Below are 16,620 nucleotides of genomic sequence, written 5' to 3' on the forward strand. Positions count from 1 at the left end.
AGAGCCAAAGAGCTCTAGCGTCTTTAAAGAGATGGACTAGGGTTCCATTGATGTGGGTTATAATGGGTTGTAACAACATCGTCATTCGAAACCTCCTCAAACCGTTCTTCTTAACCTTGAATGACATCTTCGGCGAGCCTCAAGACAGTGAAATTGACTCTGATCGATACGTGCTACAGCCTCCGACTATCAGGTTTGCTGTAACAAAGCTTCTTCCATGACGATTTTGTGATCTTTATCTATAGCAAAAGGTCATACCAATCCATTGAACCACGGTTCAAATTGTTGTTGGAGATGGTTATGACAGCGGCTTTACTACCTCATGTTAGAAATGGTTTTGGAAAAATCAGTTTTTTCCTCAACTTTGGTTTAATTTTTAGGTGGGACCCATGCGTCAAAGTTAGCAGGTCTAAGTGGTAACGCGTTTTATGCCGCTTTGTGATTTACATAGATGCCGTTTGGTAACATTTACATTTTCAGTTTTCTGTTTATATTTACAAAAATTTTAAAAACTTAAATAAAAACTTATTTGGTAAAATTTTTGATTTATAAATCAGTGGTCTCAGTTTATAAATTTGGCCAAAAAATGAAAACACAAAAAATGTGTTTCCGTTTTGAGTTTTCTTTTTTTTACCACCCAACACTAGCCACCACCCCCACCATTTTCCACCACTGTCTTCTGCCACCACCACCCACCACCTGCCACCACCACCCACCTGCTACCTACTCGTCATCACCACTCACCCCTCGCCGCCGCCGCCGCCACCACCACCCACCTGCCATCTACCCGCCACCACCCACCACCCGCCACTACCATCCACTGCCGGCCACCACCACCCGCCACCTACTTGCCACCACCACTCACCACCCACCTGCTACTACCAGCCACCTGCCACCCACCCACCACCACCAGCCACCTGCCACCCACCCACCCGTTGCCACCACCACCCCACCACCACCACCACCACCACCCACCCCCCACCCACCTGCCACCACCACCCACCACCCACCACCACCACCACCCACTCGCTACCACCTACCACCCGCCATCGTCACCCACCCGTCCACCACCCGCCACCAGCCATTCGCCACCCACCTACCACCACCCGCCATTCGCCACCCACCTACCACCATCACCAACCACCCGCCACCACCACCCACTCGCTACCACCCACCCCCCACCATTGTCACCTACCCGTCCACCACCCGCCACCTACCCGCCACCACCCACCACCACCCGCCATTCGCCACCCACCTACCACACCACCTACCACCACCCGCCATTCGCCACCCACCTACCACCATCGCCCACCACCCGCCACCACCACCCACTCGCTACCACCCACCCCCCGCCGCCACCACCACCATCGCTACCACCAACCACCCGCCACCCGCCACTGTCACCCACCCACCCACTGCCACCACCCACCACCCACCGTCACCACTTTCCGCTACCGTCTTCCGTCGCCACTTGCCATTTCTCACTCTTTTTTATTTTTAAAATTTTTTAAACATTTTGTCAATTACCAAATGTATTTGTAGTTTATGTTTTTCTAAAAATAAACAAAAACCAGTTTATAAAATTTTTATAAATATAAATTGAAAACGTAAACGTTACCAAGCACACCCATAGTATATTTGGTTGCTCAAAACCATTATCGGATGAATGAAAAATTAAAGTCAAAGTGAGCTTCATGGAAATGGAGTTTTTGGTGGAAATTCCTTAAGGTTTGAATTAAAGGCTTGCCCCACATTGGTTTGGTGGGAAAACTTTTATAGGTTTATAAGGCTTGAGTTTGCAACTTGGGGAGGGCTCCAAGGGACACCCCATGTTTGTAGAAGAGAGATGTTATGGGCAAAGTGGGCTAGGCCCATTGAATCCAAAAATAAGCACACACACGCGCGCCGCCGCCGCCGTCAGTTCGGTCGGTGGAGCGGGCTGGACTAGGCCTGAGCTTGGGTGCGGGTGCGTGGTGTGAGGTTGGGTTGGGCTTGTCCGGCACAATACTAATTCTTTTTGGGCCAAAAACATTTGAATTTTTTTTTTTTTTTGTAAAATAAAATCTGTCCATTTTTAATTTCAAATTTTGATTGAAAAAAAAAAATCAAATTTGTTTGCACTAGGGATGAGCAGTAGATATATCGATCCGCCAAAACCGACTGAACCGATCTGATCCACCGTATTTTGGACAGATAGGTGATGACGAGCGGACGGTTGTGGATTGATTTTCTTCAATCCGCCAATCTGGCAAATGGATGGCGGATTTGAGATTCCTTTGGCCGCAACCGAACCGTCAAACCGCGAGCACCCCTAGTAATTTATAAGACTTTGTATTTTCAGTTTGTTTAAATATTCTGTTTGTGTTTTCAATTAAAAAAGAATTTAAATATTCTGTTAAAAAAAAGTTTTCAACTTGAATATCTTTTTTGAATTAAAAAAATAAACGTATTATTTATCTATATTTTTTGGTTTTTAAATCTATCTCTAAAAATAATAAATAGAAAATATGATACATACTGGTTGATTTTTGTTTTCAAAAACAGATATAAATGTAACAATACAAAGACATACAATCTCTACTACTAATCTGTTCATGGTTTTGGTGGTTTGAATTGTTTTTATATTTTAAGAACCACAGATTGTAATACTTTATGTGGATGAGGCATGTTGTAATTGTAGTATGTGGATGAGGCATGTAGTAATTGTGATATTCTAAAGTTTCAAACTTTCTTGCTTTGGATGAGGCATGCAATGATTGTAATATTTTTTTAAGTCATTGACGGTAATACTTTCTTCTTTTTTTTTTTTTTTTTTTTTTTGAGGAAGTGCACAAGTTGAATTATGTTGAAAATTTATAAAATTTTAAACCCCCAAACCGATTCGCATCAAACTGCCAATCCGCTCAATCCACATTCGCCGGATTGGTGGACTGGTGCGGATTGATTTTCTCCAATCCGCCAATCTGGCGGACGGATGTCAGATTGGAGGTTCCGTGGCCGCAACCGACCCGCGCCCACCCCTAGTTTGCACCTCTTCAAAGTTTTGGTACAGGTTCCAAACATATTTATATTTGTTTAAATTCTATCCACATAGATTCAAATTTGTTTAAATTCAAAACCCAAACAGTGCCATATCTATTGGATTCAAACAGAACAAGTCTTGTACCTGTTCAAACAGATTTGCAGCTGTTAAATTCAAATCTGAACAGCCACATTTTCTTCTATAAATAGACAGACCCTCTATTGATTTTTTATTTAGAAATTTCGTCCTAAATCTGCTATTGCTCTCTACATTCTTGCTGCATTATTTTTCTTGTGAGAAAGAGTGTAAACACTAAGTGTGTTTGTTGTGTGAATAGTCTGTAGTGTTGCTACTATTTACTATTGATCATTTTATCTTGGGAGATAGACGTCCATAACCTGAAAGCACCGTGGAGAGAACGAATCTGTCTTAGAGACACAGTGTTAAACATTGGACTTGATCAAAAATTTGTTCGACAAATAAATAAGGTAAGTAATTAATTTACTTTCTGTTTAATTATTTTTCCTATTTTAGATTTTGATTTTTCTTTTGTAACAAAATAAAAATCTGTTTGTTATTTATTTATTCTTATACACTGTTTTGATTTTTTGTAATCAAACAGTCTCTCTCATTTCCTTTATTTCTTCTGTGTTTCGTTTGTTGTTAAGTACACAAACATAATTTATTCTTAATACAGTGAAGATTGTCCAACACCTCCTACTGAGCCATCCATCTCCAATCCAACAAGCAGAAGAAGCAGAGCGTTGTTGCTGTAGATAGAGAAACAATGCTGCCAGCGGTATCCCAAAGCCCATTCCAAGCCATAACTAGAAAAGTTAGCTTCTTCCGAACGATGAGTGAGAGAAATGGGTTTGTAGAATTGTTATTCTGAACAGATAATGGTGTAGATGCAAACAAATGCGCATATGTCCTTATCAACATGTTATTATTCTTATGGACTTAAATCTATGAGCTTACAAATCTTTAAAATGGACCTATGAATTGGATTGAGCTCCCTATAAGTAACTAAAGTTGAATAATTGTAAAAAAAAATTTGTTTATGCTTAAATAAGAATGTAATTGTTATTTTAATGCTATTTAACACACATTTTTATAATTTTTTCTATGTTTACCTAATGAATTTGTGATGTTGAGAACAACGTTTTAAAAATTGACTAGATCGGTCGGTTCAACCGATTCAGGTTTTGATATGAACCAATTGTCCGATCCGGTCCAAATAACCCAACCCTTTGTGGAAAACTGACTAATTTTGCTAGAATCAGAAAGAATCGGTCTAGTGAAAATCGGCCAAGGCCTCACCTGACTTATTTTGCTAGAATCGGTCTAGTGAAAATCGGCCAAAGCCATAAGCGTGTGTCAACTTTTAAAAAAATTTAAACTTACCAAGGTCTGAACTTTAGACCTCAAAGAGTGAAACAAAGGCGCCCACCACCTCACCGACAACACTTCTTATTAGCCTTCATTTGGTATGGGGCTAAGGTTAAAATAGTTAATAAAATAGGTTAAAAAGTCAATAGAATAAAATAATAGAATAAAATTTCACATTCAAATCATAATCATTTCATTTTTTCTTTCAAAAAAATCAAACAAGCCAAAAAACCCAAACCAAACAAGACACTTTGACTTAGACTAAAATTACTAAAAAGTCAACCCACTTCCCAAACAAAACCTTAATCATATACACATATATATTATTTATTACATCCTTTGCAATTTCTTTCAAACTAGTTAATTTCCCCCCCCCCCCACATAAAACAACTATATTTGATAAATAAATTTATATTTATGTAATAATATAGATGTATTTTAAAATATAAAAAAAAATTAATGAATATACTTCTGATACTTAAAATTTTCTTTAAGTATATTTTTTTAATAAATTTATAAATTTATAAATAACTATGACATCAAGGTTCGATTTTTGTTGATCCAACGGTTGAACCAATAACCCTTAGTTCGGTCTCTTTTTTTTTTTTGACCATCGGTTCGAATTTTAAAACATTAGTTGAGAAAAAATAACTTACAACAATGTTACATCCACTAAATTCGGGCTTGCCCGAATAGCTCGAATTTGTACATGCCAGTTATTCAGCAGGATGCCAGTTGACAAGAGTGGCATCTGTGGTTTACAACATAGTTGATAAGGGTAATACCGGTCATCCAAGCGGGTCACCTGACTTACATAATTAGAACAATTCGGACGAGCTAATTCAATGGGAAACATATGCACCTTATAACTATATAAAAAAAAAAGAAGACATAATTTCAACTTTCTAAATCATAACTAAAAAAACATATCATAACTAAATACAATATGAGACATAACAAAAAAATTTGTGAGTCATAATTAAAATAATGTCGTAACTAAATAAGAAAATTAGTCATAACTAAAGAATAAAGGGTAAACTACCAATAAGTCATAATAGTTTGCTTAATTTACATCAAGTCCTATTGAAAATAAATGTTAGTAAAATCATCGCTAAAAATAAAATTTTGTAATAATTTTTTACATATCGCTAAAAGTTGACAATTAGTGACTTTTTTTGTCACAATTTTTATAAATTGTCACTAAAACTTACAATTAGTGATATTTTTCTATGACGAATTTTTCAAACTGTTACTAAAATTTGAAAACTAATGACTTTTTTTGTGATATTTTTTTAAATTGTCGCTAAAAATTATAATAAGTGATATTTTTTGTGACAATTTTTAATTTGCCACTGAAAATTAATAATTTGTGACGTTTTTTAAATGTGTTGGATGAAAAATATTATTAATTATCATAACACATATTGGATATTAAGTTCACATATTAAAACTTACCTCTAAATATAAAATAACATAACTAAAAATATATATAATACACAATTTTTAAAAAGGTGTATATTAAGAATTTCCCTGGTTGTCTATCAGTATTTTTTTGAAAAAAAAAAAAATTTGGACACGCATCGGTGCCCGGCCCGCTAGTTATTACATGAGCACCAAATAACTTGTCCGCCCGCCATCTCCGCCTCCTACGTCCTCTTCTTCACCAGCCCCCACCACCATCGAGTATCTACTCCGATGTCGATCACGCAATTGACCGGTGTGGCAGTGGAAGTCCGGCCCGGAGAGCGGTGATTGTCGGCGCAGGTGGTAGATTGGCTTCTTGAGGCGGTGGAGGTGTTTGAGATTCATTCATCTTCTCTTCTCAGCCTCAACAACCATCAAAGAAGGTTAGTGTTTCTTCTGATTTTCTCTTTTTGTAGTATCGAATTGGTAACAAAGATGATCATCATTATCTTTGAATCACACAATAAACGATCAATTCTTATATACAGTGTTTAATCGCAGCATCTTTAAAAAAACAGTTGTGAAAATAAAAATTACTTATGCTTGTGAAAGGCTTGATTGTTTTGTGAGAATTAACATTAACGCGTCTTAATTTGTAGCAAACACTATTTGAATCATTATTATGCTTACTCACAGAATTCCTAATCTTTTTTTTTTTTTTTTGGGGGGGGGGGGGGGGTGTTAAATAAACACAGAATTCCTAATCTTTACTATATCATTGGTGATTTTTTTTTATTTTTTATTTTTTTGTAATTATGGCCTATCAACACATAGATATTGCATATTGTATAATATTTTTGGATAAGAGGTTATAAATTATGTAAAAATTTACCTAAAATTACATAGAATTTTTATTTCTCATCCACGTGAGAGGCTAGAGATGTTTATTTACTAGTACTATAAATAGGTAAAACTCATGAATTGTATTAGCACCAAACTAGTCAAGAGTTTTGTCTAGGTTAGTCTTTTGGACTTTTTTGTATTAAGTTCATGAGTGCAGTTAGTTTAGTTTTTGGAGCAAAATTCACTTTACTCAATCTAATTAGACCTTGGAACACTTCACCCCTTGTTATTCAAAAATAACTAAAAAAGGTCTAAAGGCTAACGTGAAGTTAGAGATTCAATGCTTTACCGTCAGGCACACCATAAATGAAGCCGTTGGCAGCATTCTCAATATCACATCTCCTTTTATCCTCTCTGATGTTTTCCAATTTCAGAAGAACGCCTGAAAGACAGAACAAATATTTAGGTGAGTTATGCATTTCTAAAGGAGAAGTTATTACATGACAAATATTTATCCAAAAAAACAGAAGAAGTTATTATCTGACAAATGATAAAGAGTGTTGTTGGGGCATTGTTTACATTGAAATTAAAGTAAAAAGTGTTTTGAAAATATGTGAAAACATTAAAAAAAGTGTATTGATTTCAATAAAAATAAACATTAAGTGTAATTGACCCAAAATTAAATAAATAAATCATCAATAGAGAAAATTGCAGAATAGGTAATGCATAGAGAGGAGAGTGAAGTGGCCAAATACACTAACACTGACAGATTTTGTTTTTGAAGAAATTGAAGGATGTTCCACTTCAGAATGAAGAAGGCTTTCGAGCAATTGCCACCTGAGATCATCTATCCCTTTCCTTGTACCATCCTCCGTAAGTTTTCGATTTTGAGAATATATGGCAATGAGTTATTGGCATTGAACAGAGAACGAGACAAGAATCAAGACAAATGATTGGTGCTGGGCTTAGGCTTTGTCTCATCATTATCATCATCTAGTAGTGACACTCAACAAGTAAAGAACCATCTTTCTATGACCATAATCAGCTGCAAAAAACAAAGGAATTCGTTTATCATAGGTCTGAGCATTTGGCAGGTACAGGTTCTTGTTCACTAACAGTTTGGCTGCCTCAATGTTGCCAACTCCTGCAGCCCTGTGAAGGGCTGTCCTTTATCTAGTGTCACCTAGAGCTAGATCTTCCGGTGACATATGCTCCACTAGCTTTTTCACAAAATTGTTTGTTTAATTTGTCAGCTTATCAAAGTGAGTGGCACTCTGGATGAAGACGCATTCTTTTGGGAGATTCTATTCAGTGAATGAGTTTGTCTTTAATCTTCGGCAGATAAGGAGGAGCCTTGGTCCAGGAAATTAATCAGATTTGGAGGACTCTTCAAATTTCTTGTGGATTTTGCTGCTGCTGTGATTTTGGCTCTGATTGTGGCTACTTCGCCGAATTGTTGATCACCACTTTGTTTTGAGGTTGGTCCAGCGCCTGTGAAGCATCGACACTTCAAAACAAGTGCCGTATCTATGTTGGACACACAAACACTTCGGGGACACGTATTTGGCGTGTCCCTTTGTTTAATTAATTTATTTTTAAGGGACACACCGGGGACATACTAGGGACATGCCAAGTTGTCTTTCCCCCATCTTCTTTAGTACTTTTGATGAATGTTGAATGATAAATGTTTATTATTATTTTTTTAGATTTAAATACTTAATAGATCATTCATAAGAAAAAGATATAAACTGTAAGTGTTAATTTAAAAGTGTTTTTTTTTTATTTTATTTTTAAAATATATAGAATTAGAGTTGTATTTGCTAATATTAGTTCTTTGTGGATGTAATATTAATCTGGATACAAAATAAAAATATATGAAAACATATTTTATTGCCATGTTTCTGCCGTGTCCGTGTCCGTGTCCCCATTTTTTTAACATCGCCGTGTCCTCTATCTGCATCCGTGTCCGTGTCCGTGTCCGCATCCGCATCCGCATCCGCATTCGTATCCGTATCCGTATCCGTATCCGTACTTCTTAGTCCAGTGCTGACACAGTATTTATTTGTATTGTCTTGGGGATGGTGGGTTGTTTGTCTTTGTTTGTTTATTTGTGGTGCTTAGGTTGTAGGCTTGATATTGTTGGGTTAGGATTTAAGTTTTCATTTGGTGCTTCCAGCTTGATTTTGGAACAGGGGTGCTGTTATTGTTAGCTGATTTTGTTTTTCAAATAGAGTGTAGCACCAAAGGCTATCATCATGCATAGTATGGAGACGAATAGGGTTGCTAGACCAATAATTAATTTCTTGGGTAAGGCATAGTGAGAATCTTATTTTGCATAGCGAGTAGTAAGGATGGACTGAACATCAACACAGAGGTAAACGACGAGAAAAGAGCAAATGCATCAGATGTGCCGAAGATTATGAACGCTATCTGTTTGGAAAAAATTGGATGACCATTAATGTTGTTTCCGCTTGGTCTTGAAATGGCAACTGCAGACACCGAAAAATGCTTGGGACCTCTTTTTTTTTTGGGACTCCCGCAACCTCCTTTGGATCTCAACCATTGATGTATGTGTGAGACCCACTTATACATATGTGGGGCCCACATCATCAATGGTTGAGATCTAAAAGGGGTTGTGAGGGTCCTAAAAAAAAAGGGTTTCAATCATTGTTGCTATACCACAGTGGCAACGGGAGCAGTTACAATTTTTGCATGAATTGGATGTGTCTTTCATCCACCTCTCACCTTCCTTTACCAATTCATGGTGTGTGTTAGTAAGTAAATACTTCTGTAGGCCTCATTTCATTAGTATCCCTCATTTCTTTGACTCTAAGCAATAAATAAATGAATATAAATAAAGAAAAGAAAGTGGGATAGGATTTGGTTGTGATTTTGATCAGCAAAAGAAATAATTTTATTGATGTGAAAAGTTAGTACAGGGTTTACAATCAAAATACATCAATATAAAGATAATTTTATTATTGTAAAGGAGGATAAAAATGTAATGTTACGATGCCCGTTATTATCGAAGCTGCTAATATAATTATATCAAAGTTACATAGTTATATCAAAGTTACGAGACTTTATAGAGTTCTGCTTTGAACTCTGTCGTTGGACAACAAGCAAGAGCCTTTATATTGTAGATTCAAGGGTAACACTCATCACTGTGATCTTGACTCCATTGCTGGGAGAATCAAGTTTGTTATTGAAGGTACCTGATTCACGGTTTTTTTTTTTTTTTTGGTATGATCTTTATATTTGATTTAAGCGTATAAAGTATTTAACCGAATTCATTATTTTCACTTTGTATTTGTTTTTTACAGCACCTAATAATTTTTCTCTGGAACTATTGCTGTTATTGTTTGACTGTTTTATATTTTTCTTGGACATCCAAAAATAGTGAAATTGACCTCTTGTAATTTTGCCCTCTTTTTCATTTACTTATCACTAATTAAAATTATGTTTAAATTGACCGAAATTATAGCATACGTGTCTATATTGTGATAGTTGGCTTAAAAAAGTGTAATGCTTGGTAGCTCGAGAAGTTGGTAGCCCAACTTTTCAATTTGAAAGTTGATGTTTTAACTCGAGAAGTTGGTGTCTATACGTGTCTATATTGTGATAGTTGGCTTAAAAAATTAGTTTTTTTTTTTTTTTAGTTGTTTCAATTTGGAAGTTGATGTTTTAAAGTTTTGAAAAAATCAAAATAAATGTCAAATCATCATGTTCCTTTATAGATAATCATAAATGATCATAAATGATGAACAATCATTATTTGAAAAACAATTCCGACTATTAAAATTTTAATAGGATTTGAAAATCTAAAAAATCTTAGTTAAGATTTAACGGAGTATAAAGTTCATAAATTAAGACTTGTGTGTAAATGCACCTAAATTAAATTTACGATGTAAAGTAAAACCCTCATGTTGAATTATAATTTACTAATTTTGTATAAAACCCTAAAAAGATTTAGGAATTTTTTTAATAAAACCCTAAAAATTGTTGTTATGCTACCTGTACTTAATTTGATTGATATGGTTTGAAAGCTCTATTTGCTCTCCAGCAAGAAAGATTTGTGTTTGTTTTATTAAGTTCAAATTAAAACATGATTGACAGTGAGAATGAACAATTCCTACTCGTTAGTTGCTTTGAGAATGAACAATTCCCCAACTTTTGTTTGATTTTATGAATCATGTTAGTTTTTCCATAAGAATAACACATTCTTTCTTTAGCTATGTTTGATGAACAAACCAACCACCATATTGTGTGTACATGAGAAAATTGCCTAATACCAATATGTTTCTTCTTCCTTTTAGATAGATGACTGATACCAATCTGAAGTCTTTGAATTTAAACTGTTTGTCTACTCTAGTGAATTGTGTACGGCGAAATTCCATACGCAAGCACTAACACCAGAGTCCTACCTGTTTGTCTCTGCCCCTCGAGTTTATATTATTGAGTTCACGCATTGGCTTCTAGTTTTCATCGGGATATTCATGCATCAACATCGTTATATAAAATTTATATAATGTTTTTGAGCTCATCAACAGTGTTGTGTTGATCACCAATCACCAGAACGGAAGTTAAACCTGAAACTGAGAGAAATCGTGGATACAAAACAGAGCAAAATTAATGTCCTAATGGCAACATTTTTGGTCCGTGGTCACATATCTCCATTCCTAGAACTAGCCAAGAAATTCGCACACGAAAACTTATTGGTATATTTGTGTTCTACACCAATCAATCTCAAATCCATCAAGAAAAGAATCACTGAGAAGTACTCTCTCTCCATCAAACTAGTCAAAATCCACCTCCCATCATTGCCTGAGCTTCCTCCTCACTACCACACCACTAATGGACTACCAACTCATCTCAATTACACCCTCAGAACAGCCTTTGATATGGCAATCCCAAGTGTCTCAAGCATCCTCGACACACTAAGCCCAGACTTGCGTATTAATCATTTCAGCCCTCATGGACACCAATGATTGCATCCTCTTATAATGTTAAAGCAGTTCAGTCGTGACTACTGGAGCTAGGGTGTTTTCTTTTTGTCTTCACATGATTAAGAACCTTGACCATGGTGGTGCTGAATTCCCATTTCCGAAAATTCACCTTCAAGGATTCCTTGACATCCCGTATCGCCGAATGGTTGAGACTTCTGCTAATGAATACAAGTTGTCCTGTAAATGATCAACCATCTTGCAACTTTATGTTGTTCGACACTTTTAGAGAGCTTGAAGGAAAATACATCGATTATCTGTCAGTTCTAGATGGGAGGAAGGTTGTCCCAGTTGGTCCACTTGTTCAAGAAATTGTTAATGAAAACAAGCACACACAGATCATGGAGTGGCTTGATAGCAAGGATGAGTCCTCCACTGTGTTTGTTTCTTTTGGCAGTTAGTATTTTATGTCCGAGGAAGAGATTGAAGAGAAAGCTCATGGTCTAGGGCTTAGCAATGTTAACTTCATATGAGTTGTTAGGTTTCCTATGGGAGAGGAAGCTAAGGTTGAAGAGGCTTTGGCAATGGGATTTCTTGGCAGGGTAGGAGAGAGAGGAATGGTTGTGGAGGGTTGGGCTCCACAGGGAAGAATTTTAACTGATTCAAGCACTGGTGGCTTTGTGAGTCACTGTGGATGGAATTCTATATTGGAAAGTTTAAAGTTTGGGGTTCTAATTGTAGTCATGCCCATTCATTTGGACCAGCCAATAAATATTAGACTAGTGGAGGAGATTGGTGTGTATGTGGAGGTCAAGAGAGACATGAATGGCAGACTCAGTAGTGAAGAGATAAGAATGAGAGGAGAGGAAGACATAGATGAGTTGGTAGAACAGTTGTTGCAACTTTGTAAGGATAGCAAATTACGCAAAAATTGGTATAGCAAATCTATTGAAATGTTTGGGTGATTAGAACATATCTTTTTTATGTTATTTGTTTCTTTCCGGTGCACATAGCATCTTCCCTGTATCCCGGAATTTAATTTGTTATAAAAGTCAAAATTTAAGATTATTTTTTGCTTACTATTTCCATTATTATTGGAGTACAAGTTTTGCAATCTCAATATTACCTACAAAATTTTGAAGGCATCTTTTACCAACAGAAAAATGTTAAATATTATAAATTTTCATCCTGAAATTTACATTGAAAATTAGATATCTGATATAGATTTAAATTAATGAGATGAGTCACATTTAAAATGAATATAGTTCATATATGCATATATATATTGAATTTGGCCTTCTAGAACCCTGTGGATGGAGAGATCTGATGGAGGCAATGCTTTGTCTTTTAGTATGATGTTGGCCTAGATCAGAAAAGCTAGCAATCTGGAACAGTTTTATGATTTGTTTTTAAGAATCTAGAAGAGTTATCTGAATTTTTATTACAAAAGTGAAGCGCAGTCTGAATTTAATTTTTTTATGATGAAATTCACATTGAATCTCAATTATACCGTACTTTTTCTAGTCATTTTGCTGGGTCAGCTATGGAGCCCTGGCATTTTTGTTACCTTATCCATACAAAAATTAGTTTTATAGTTCAAATACTCAATTTTTTTATTAATTGATAATATCATAAGTAATGATATATATAAAGTAGAAAATATATATATAGAATGATGTGACAGATTTGTTAATATATCACTGGGAAAAAAAAAAAAAAAAACCTGTTAATATCAAAATTGTCACTGACTGATGAATGATTTTGTGTTGAAACTTTTTAAAAAATGCATTTTGCTAATATGATTGCGGAAAAGAGTAGAGACATCATGTTTACCACATTTTCTAGCTTTTGCTAATTTATTATTGCTTACTATTAAAATGATCTTTCAGAAGAGATTTTTATTTATTTATTTTGGATAAGCTTTTAGAAGCGATCTTGATTGAGCAATTCCGCATTAGCTTCAATAAATTTTGAGTTAAATTATAATCCAAAATTTATTTTTGTTATTTTAGCTAGTCACCTTTTTAGTACTTATTGCATCAGACTCTTTCTTCTAACTCAATCTTATTAAAATATTAATTTCTTATTGTATTTGTTATTCTTTATTTTTTTATTAAATTGATGACGTGCCATCTAAATAATTCTTAAAAAATAAAAAAATAAAAAAAATTACTGTTGACCGGTTGACCGGTTAGACTAATTTTTGGCATTTTTTCTTCTTCTGCTACAGGCACTCATGGGACATTCGGGTGGACGATCGATTTAAAAATTTTGGTCCAATTTTGTTCTAGAAAATATAATAAAAAATTATGTAGCTAATGAACAGTGTCTTAACAAAGTTGTTGAGATACTGTAGCAAATTTAATAAAAATTTAATTTACAAAAAAATTGTTGAGCTTGATAGAGGAAAAATTTGATGCTAGTGCTCTGTACAATAACTTCAAAGCTATTTTGAAATTATTGTAGAGAGTCAGATGGGGATGCTTTTACCCACTACAACGGGGCGGGGCGGGGCCGAGGATCACCCTCCCCGTCCCCGATCTCCGAGGTTGAAATTTTTCCGTCCCCGGCCCCGATTCCCGACGGAGAACTTATCACAGTCACCGTCCCCGTCCCCTAACGGGGATTGGGTTTCCATGACCCCAAAAACTTCCCGGCCAAAAAAAAAAAAAAAAAAAAACACAAATCTTCATCAACAACATCAACAGATCTCATATTAACAAAATTTCAACATCAACAAATCTCAGATTCACGGTGATGGACGACGAAGGAGGTGAAGCGGAAACAATAGATCTCAGATCCGCGACGATGGACGACGGAGGAGGTGGAGCGGCAACAACAGATCGCAGATTGGTGACAATGGACGACGGAGGAGGTGGTACGAGGTAGACAGAGGTGGAGGAGAGGTGTGAGAGTGACGAGGTGGACCGAGGTGTAGAGTCGACGAAGATGAAACAGAGGTGCGAGCTGGATAGCGACTCCGGTGTCGCGGACAGCGGCGGTGGCACTGAGGAGAAGAGGTGCGAGAGTGAGAGAGAGTAGAGGGGAAAGAGAGAGAGAAAAAGACAGAGGGGTTCAGTGAAGTGTAATACAGCCTTGAGGAGGTGAAAAGAGAGAGAGTGAGTAGATATTAATGAAAGAGATAAAGTCGAATCAGAGATAAAGCCGAATCAGTATATTATATATATAATAGAAAGCATATTATATTATATATATATATATATATATATATATCATACGTCGGGGAGAGACGGGGTGGGGCCGGGTCGGGGATTGGGCACTTATCACCGTCCCCGGCCCAAAATTAATCGGGGAATAATTTTTGAATATCATCCCCGTTCCGTCAAGGGTATTTTTCAAGGAAAAACCATTCAAATCGGGATCGGGGGATCGGGTCCTCGTCGGGACGGTTTTAAATTGCCATCCCTAAATGAAATGACTTAAATAAATATCGTATTTGTCTTATCGAGATGTGCTTGAACTTGACATCGTACCAGCAAAAATGGTTTTGAGAGTGAAAAAGCAAAATTACAAATAATATGATAGTGACTGGGAGACACATCAGCTAGTGACAGTTGCTCAAATTTTTTTATTTTTTATTTTTTTATATGTAAGATTTAGGTCAAAAACAAGAGAAACAGCTGCTACTCACTTTCGTCCATTGTTCTTCCCCGTATTGAGCCAAAATTTGAGTTTTACAGATTTTATTTTAGGGTTTAGGGTTTGGATTTTATGAAGTAAAAACTTTGTATCAATCACTAAACTTTGGTGTTTTGAAAAGATGGTAAAAATCTAGTTATTTGGCTTTTTTGATGTAAAAAAGTAAAGAGGTGATGTGATTTAAAAAAGTAAAAAAGTGGAGAGTTGACATTTGTCAACTTCACATTTTAGTCAAAAAAATAAAAAAGACACTATAAGTTGTCACATCACTCTCTATTTTTCTGCATATTTTATTGTAAAAAGTCAAAAAATTACTAAAATAATTTATTTCAAAACGAGAACTTGCCAAAACGCCCCATATATATATATATATATATATATATATAGGGTGAATTACACTAATAGTCCCTATAGTTTGGGGCTTGTGTCACTTTTGTCGCTGACTTTTTAATTGTGACACATTTGATCCTGAATTTTAAATCTTGTTTCAAATAAGGACAATTGAAAATATCATTAGATTTTTCAAGGGAAAAATCATCAATTTGATAAAATATAAACTAATTTGACAAAAATAAATGTCAAACATATATTTTTGAATTTTTAAAAATTATTTCTACCCACTAAAAATAAAATTATGTAAAATTGATAAATCTTTTAGACATTTATTTTTCTTTTACCAAATTAATTTTTATTATGTGTTTGGATAATGATCATGTAAAATTAAATTTTAAAAATTAATCATGTAATTTTTATTAATTTTTATCAACTTTACATAATTTTATTATTGGTAGATAAAAATAATTTTTTAAAATTAAAAATATTTTTTTGCCATTTATTTTTGTCAAATTAGTTTATATTTTATTTAATTGACGATTTTGCCCTTGAAATTAAACAATGATACCTTTAATTGTTCTTATTTGGAACAAGATTCAACATTCAGGGTTAAATGTGTTACAATTGAAAAGTCAGGGACCAAAGTGACACGAGTCTCAAACTATAGGGACTGTTAGTGTAATTTGCCCAATTTTATTTTAAAATTTAAACTATCTTGAACTAAAACATGCACAATACTATAATATTAAATGAGAGTATAAGATTCAATTTATAAAAGTGAAACAACTCACTTTTTATTTCTTTTCTCGATATGAGATTGTAATTTTTTTAAAGTTAAATATTATAAGAGTTTCAAAATCTTATACAAAATTATTTTTAAAATCAAAACGTCTATGTGAGATTGTAAAATAAAAGTTAAATGGAAGCTGACCAATAGAGATTTATTTAATTGTTTAAAATTAAGAAAATCAAAAAAAAATTGGTATTGATTATAGGGATTCTCACTAAAATCTTCTTTTGCTTATA

At 35.1% G+C, this 16,620-nt stretch overlaps 1 long non-coding RNA gene and 1 pseudogene across 1 annotated transcript; both read left to right on the forward strand.

The window, feature by feature from the left end:
• Nucleotides 1–6,049: 6,049 nt before the first annotated feature.
• LOC145791837 (uncharacterized) lies at nucleotides 6,050–8,442 on the forward strand. Its single transcript, XR_014331193.1, has 2 exons — nucleotides 6,050–6,258; nucleotides 7,443–8,442. It is a non-coding gene; the product is annotated as an uncharacterized LOC145791837 (long non-coding RNA).
• Nucleotides 8,443–11,738: 3,296 nt separating this feature from the next.
• LOC114295812 (mogroside IIIx synthase pseudogene) lies at nucleotides 11,739–12,566 on the forward strand (annotated as a pseudogene).
• Nucleotides 12,567–16,620: the final 4,054 nt, after the last annotated feature.

Source organism: Camellia sinensis, chromosome 1, assembly GCF_055761805.1.
Source record: "Camellia sinensis isolate YWXY chromosome 1, ASM5576180v1, whole genome shotgun sequence".
Lineage (NCBI taxonomy): Eukaryota > Viridiplantae > Streptophyta > Magnoliopsida > Ericales > Theaceae > Camellia > Camellia sinensis.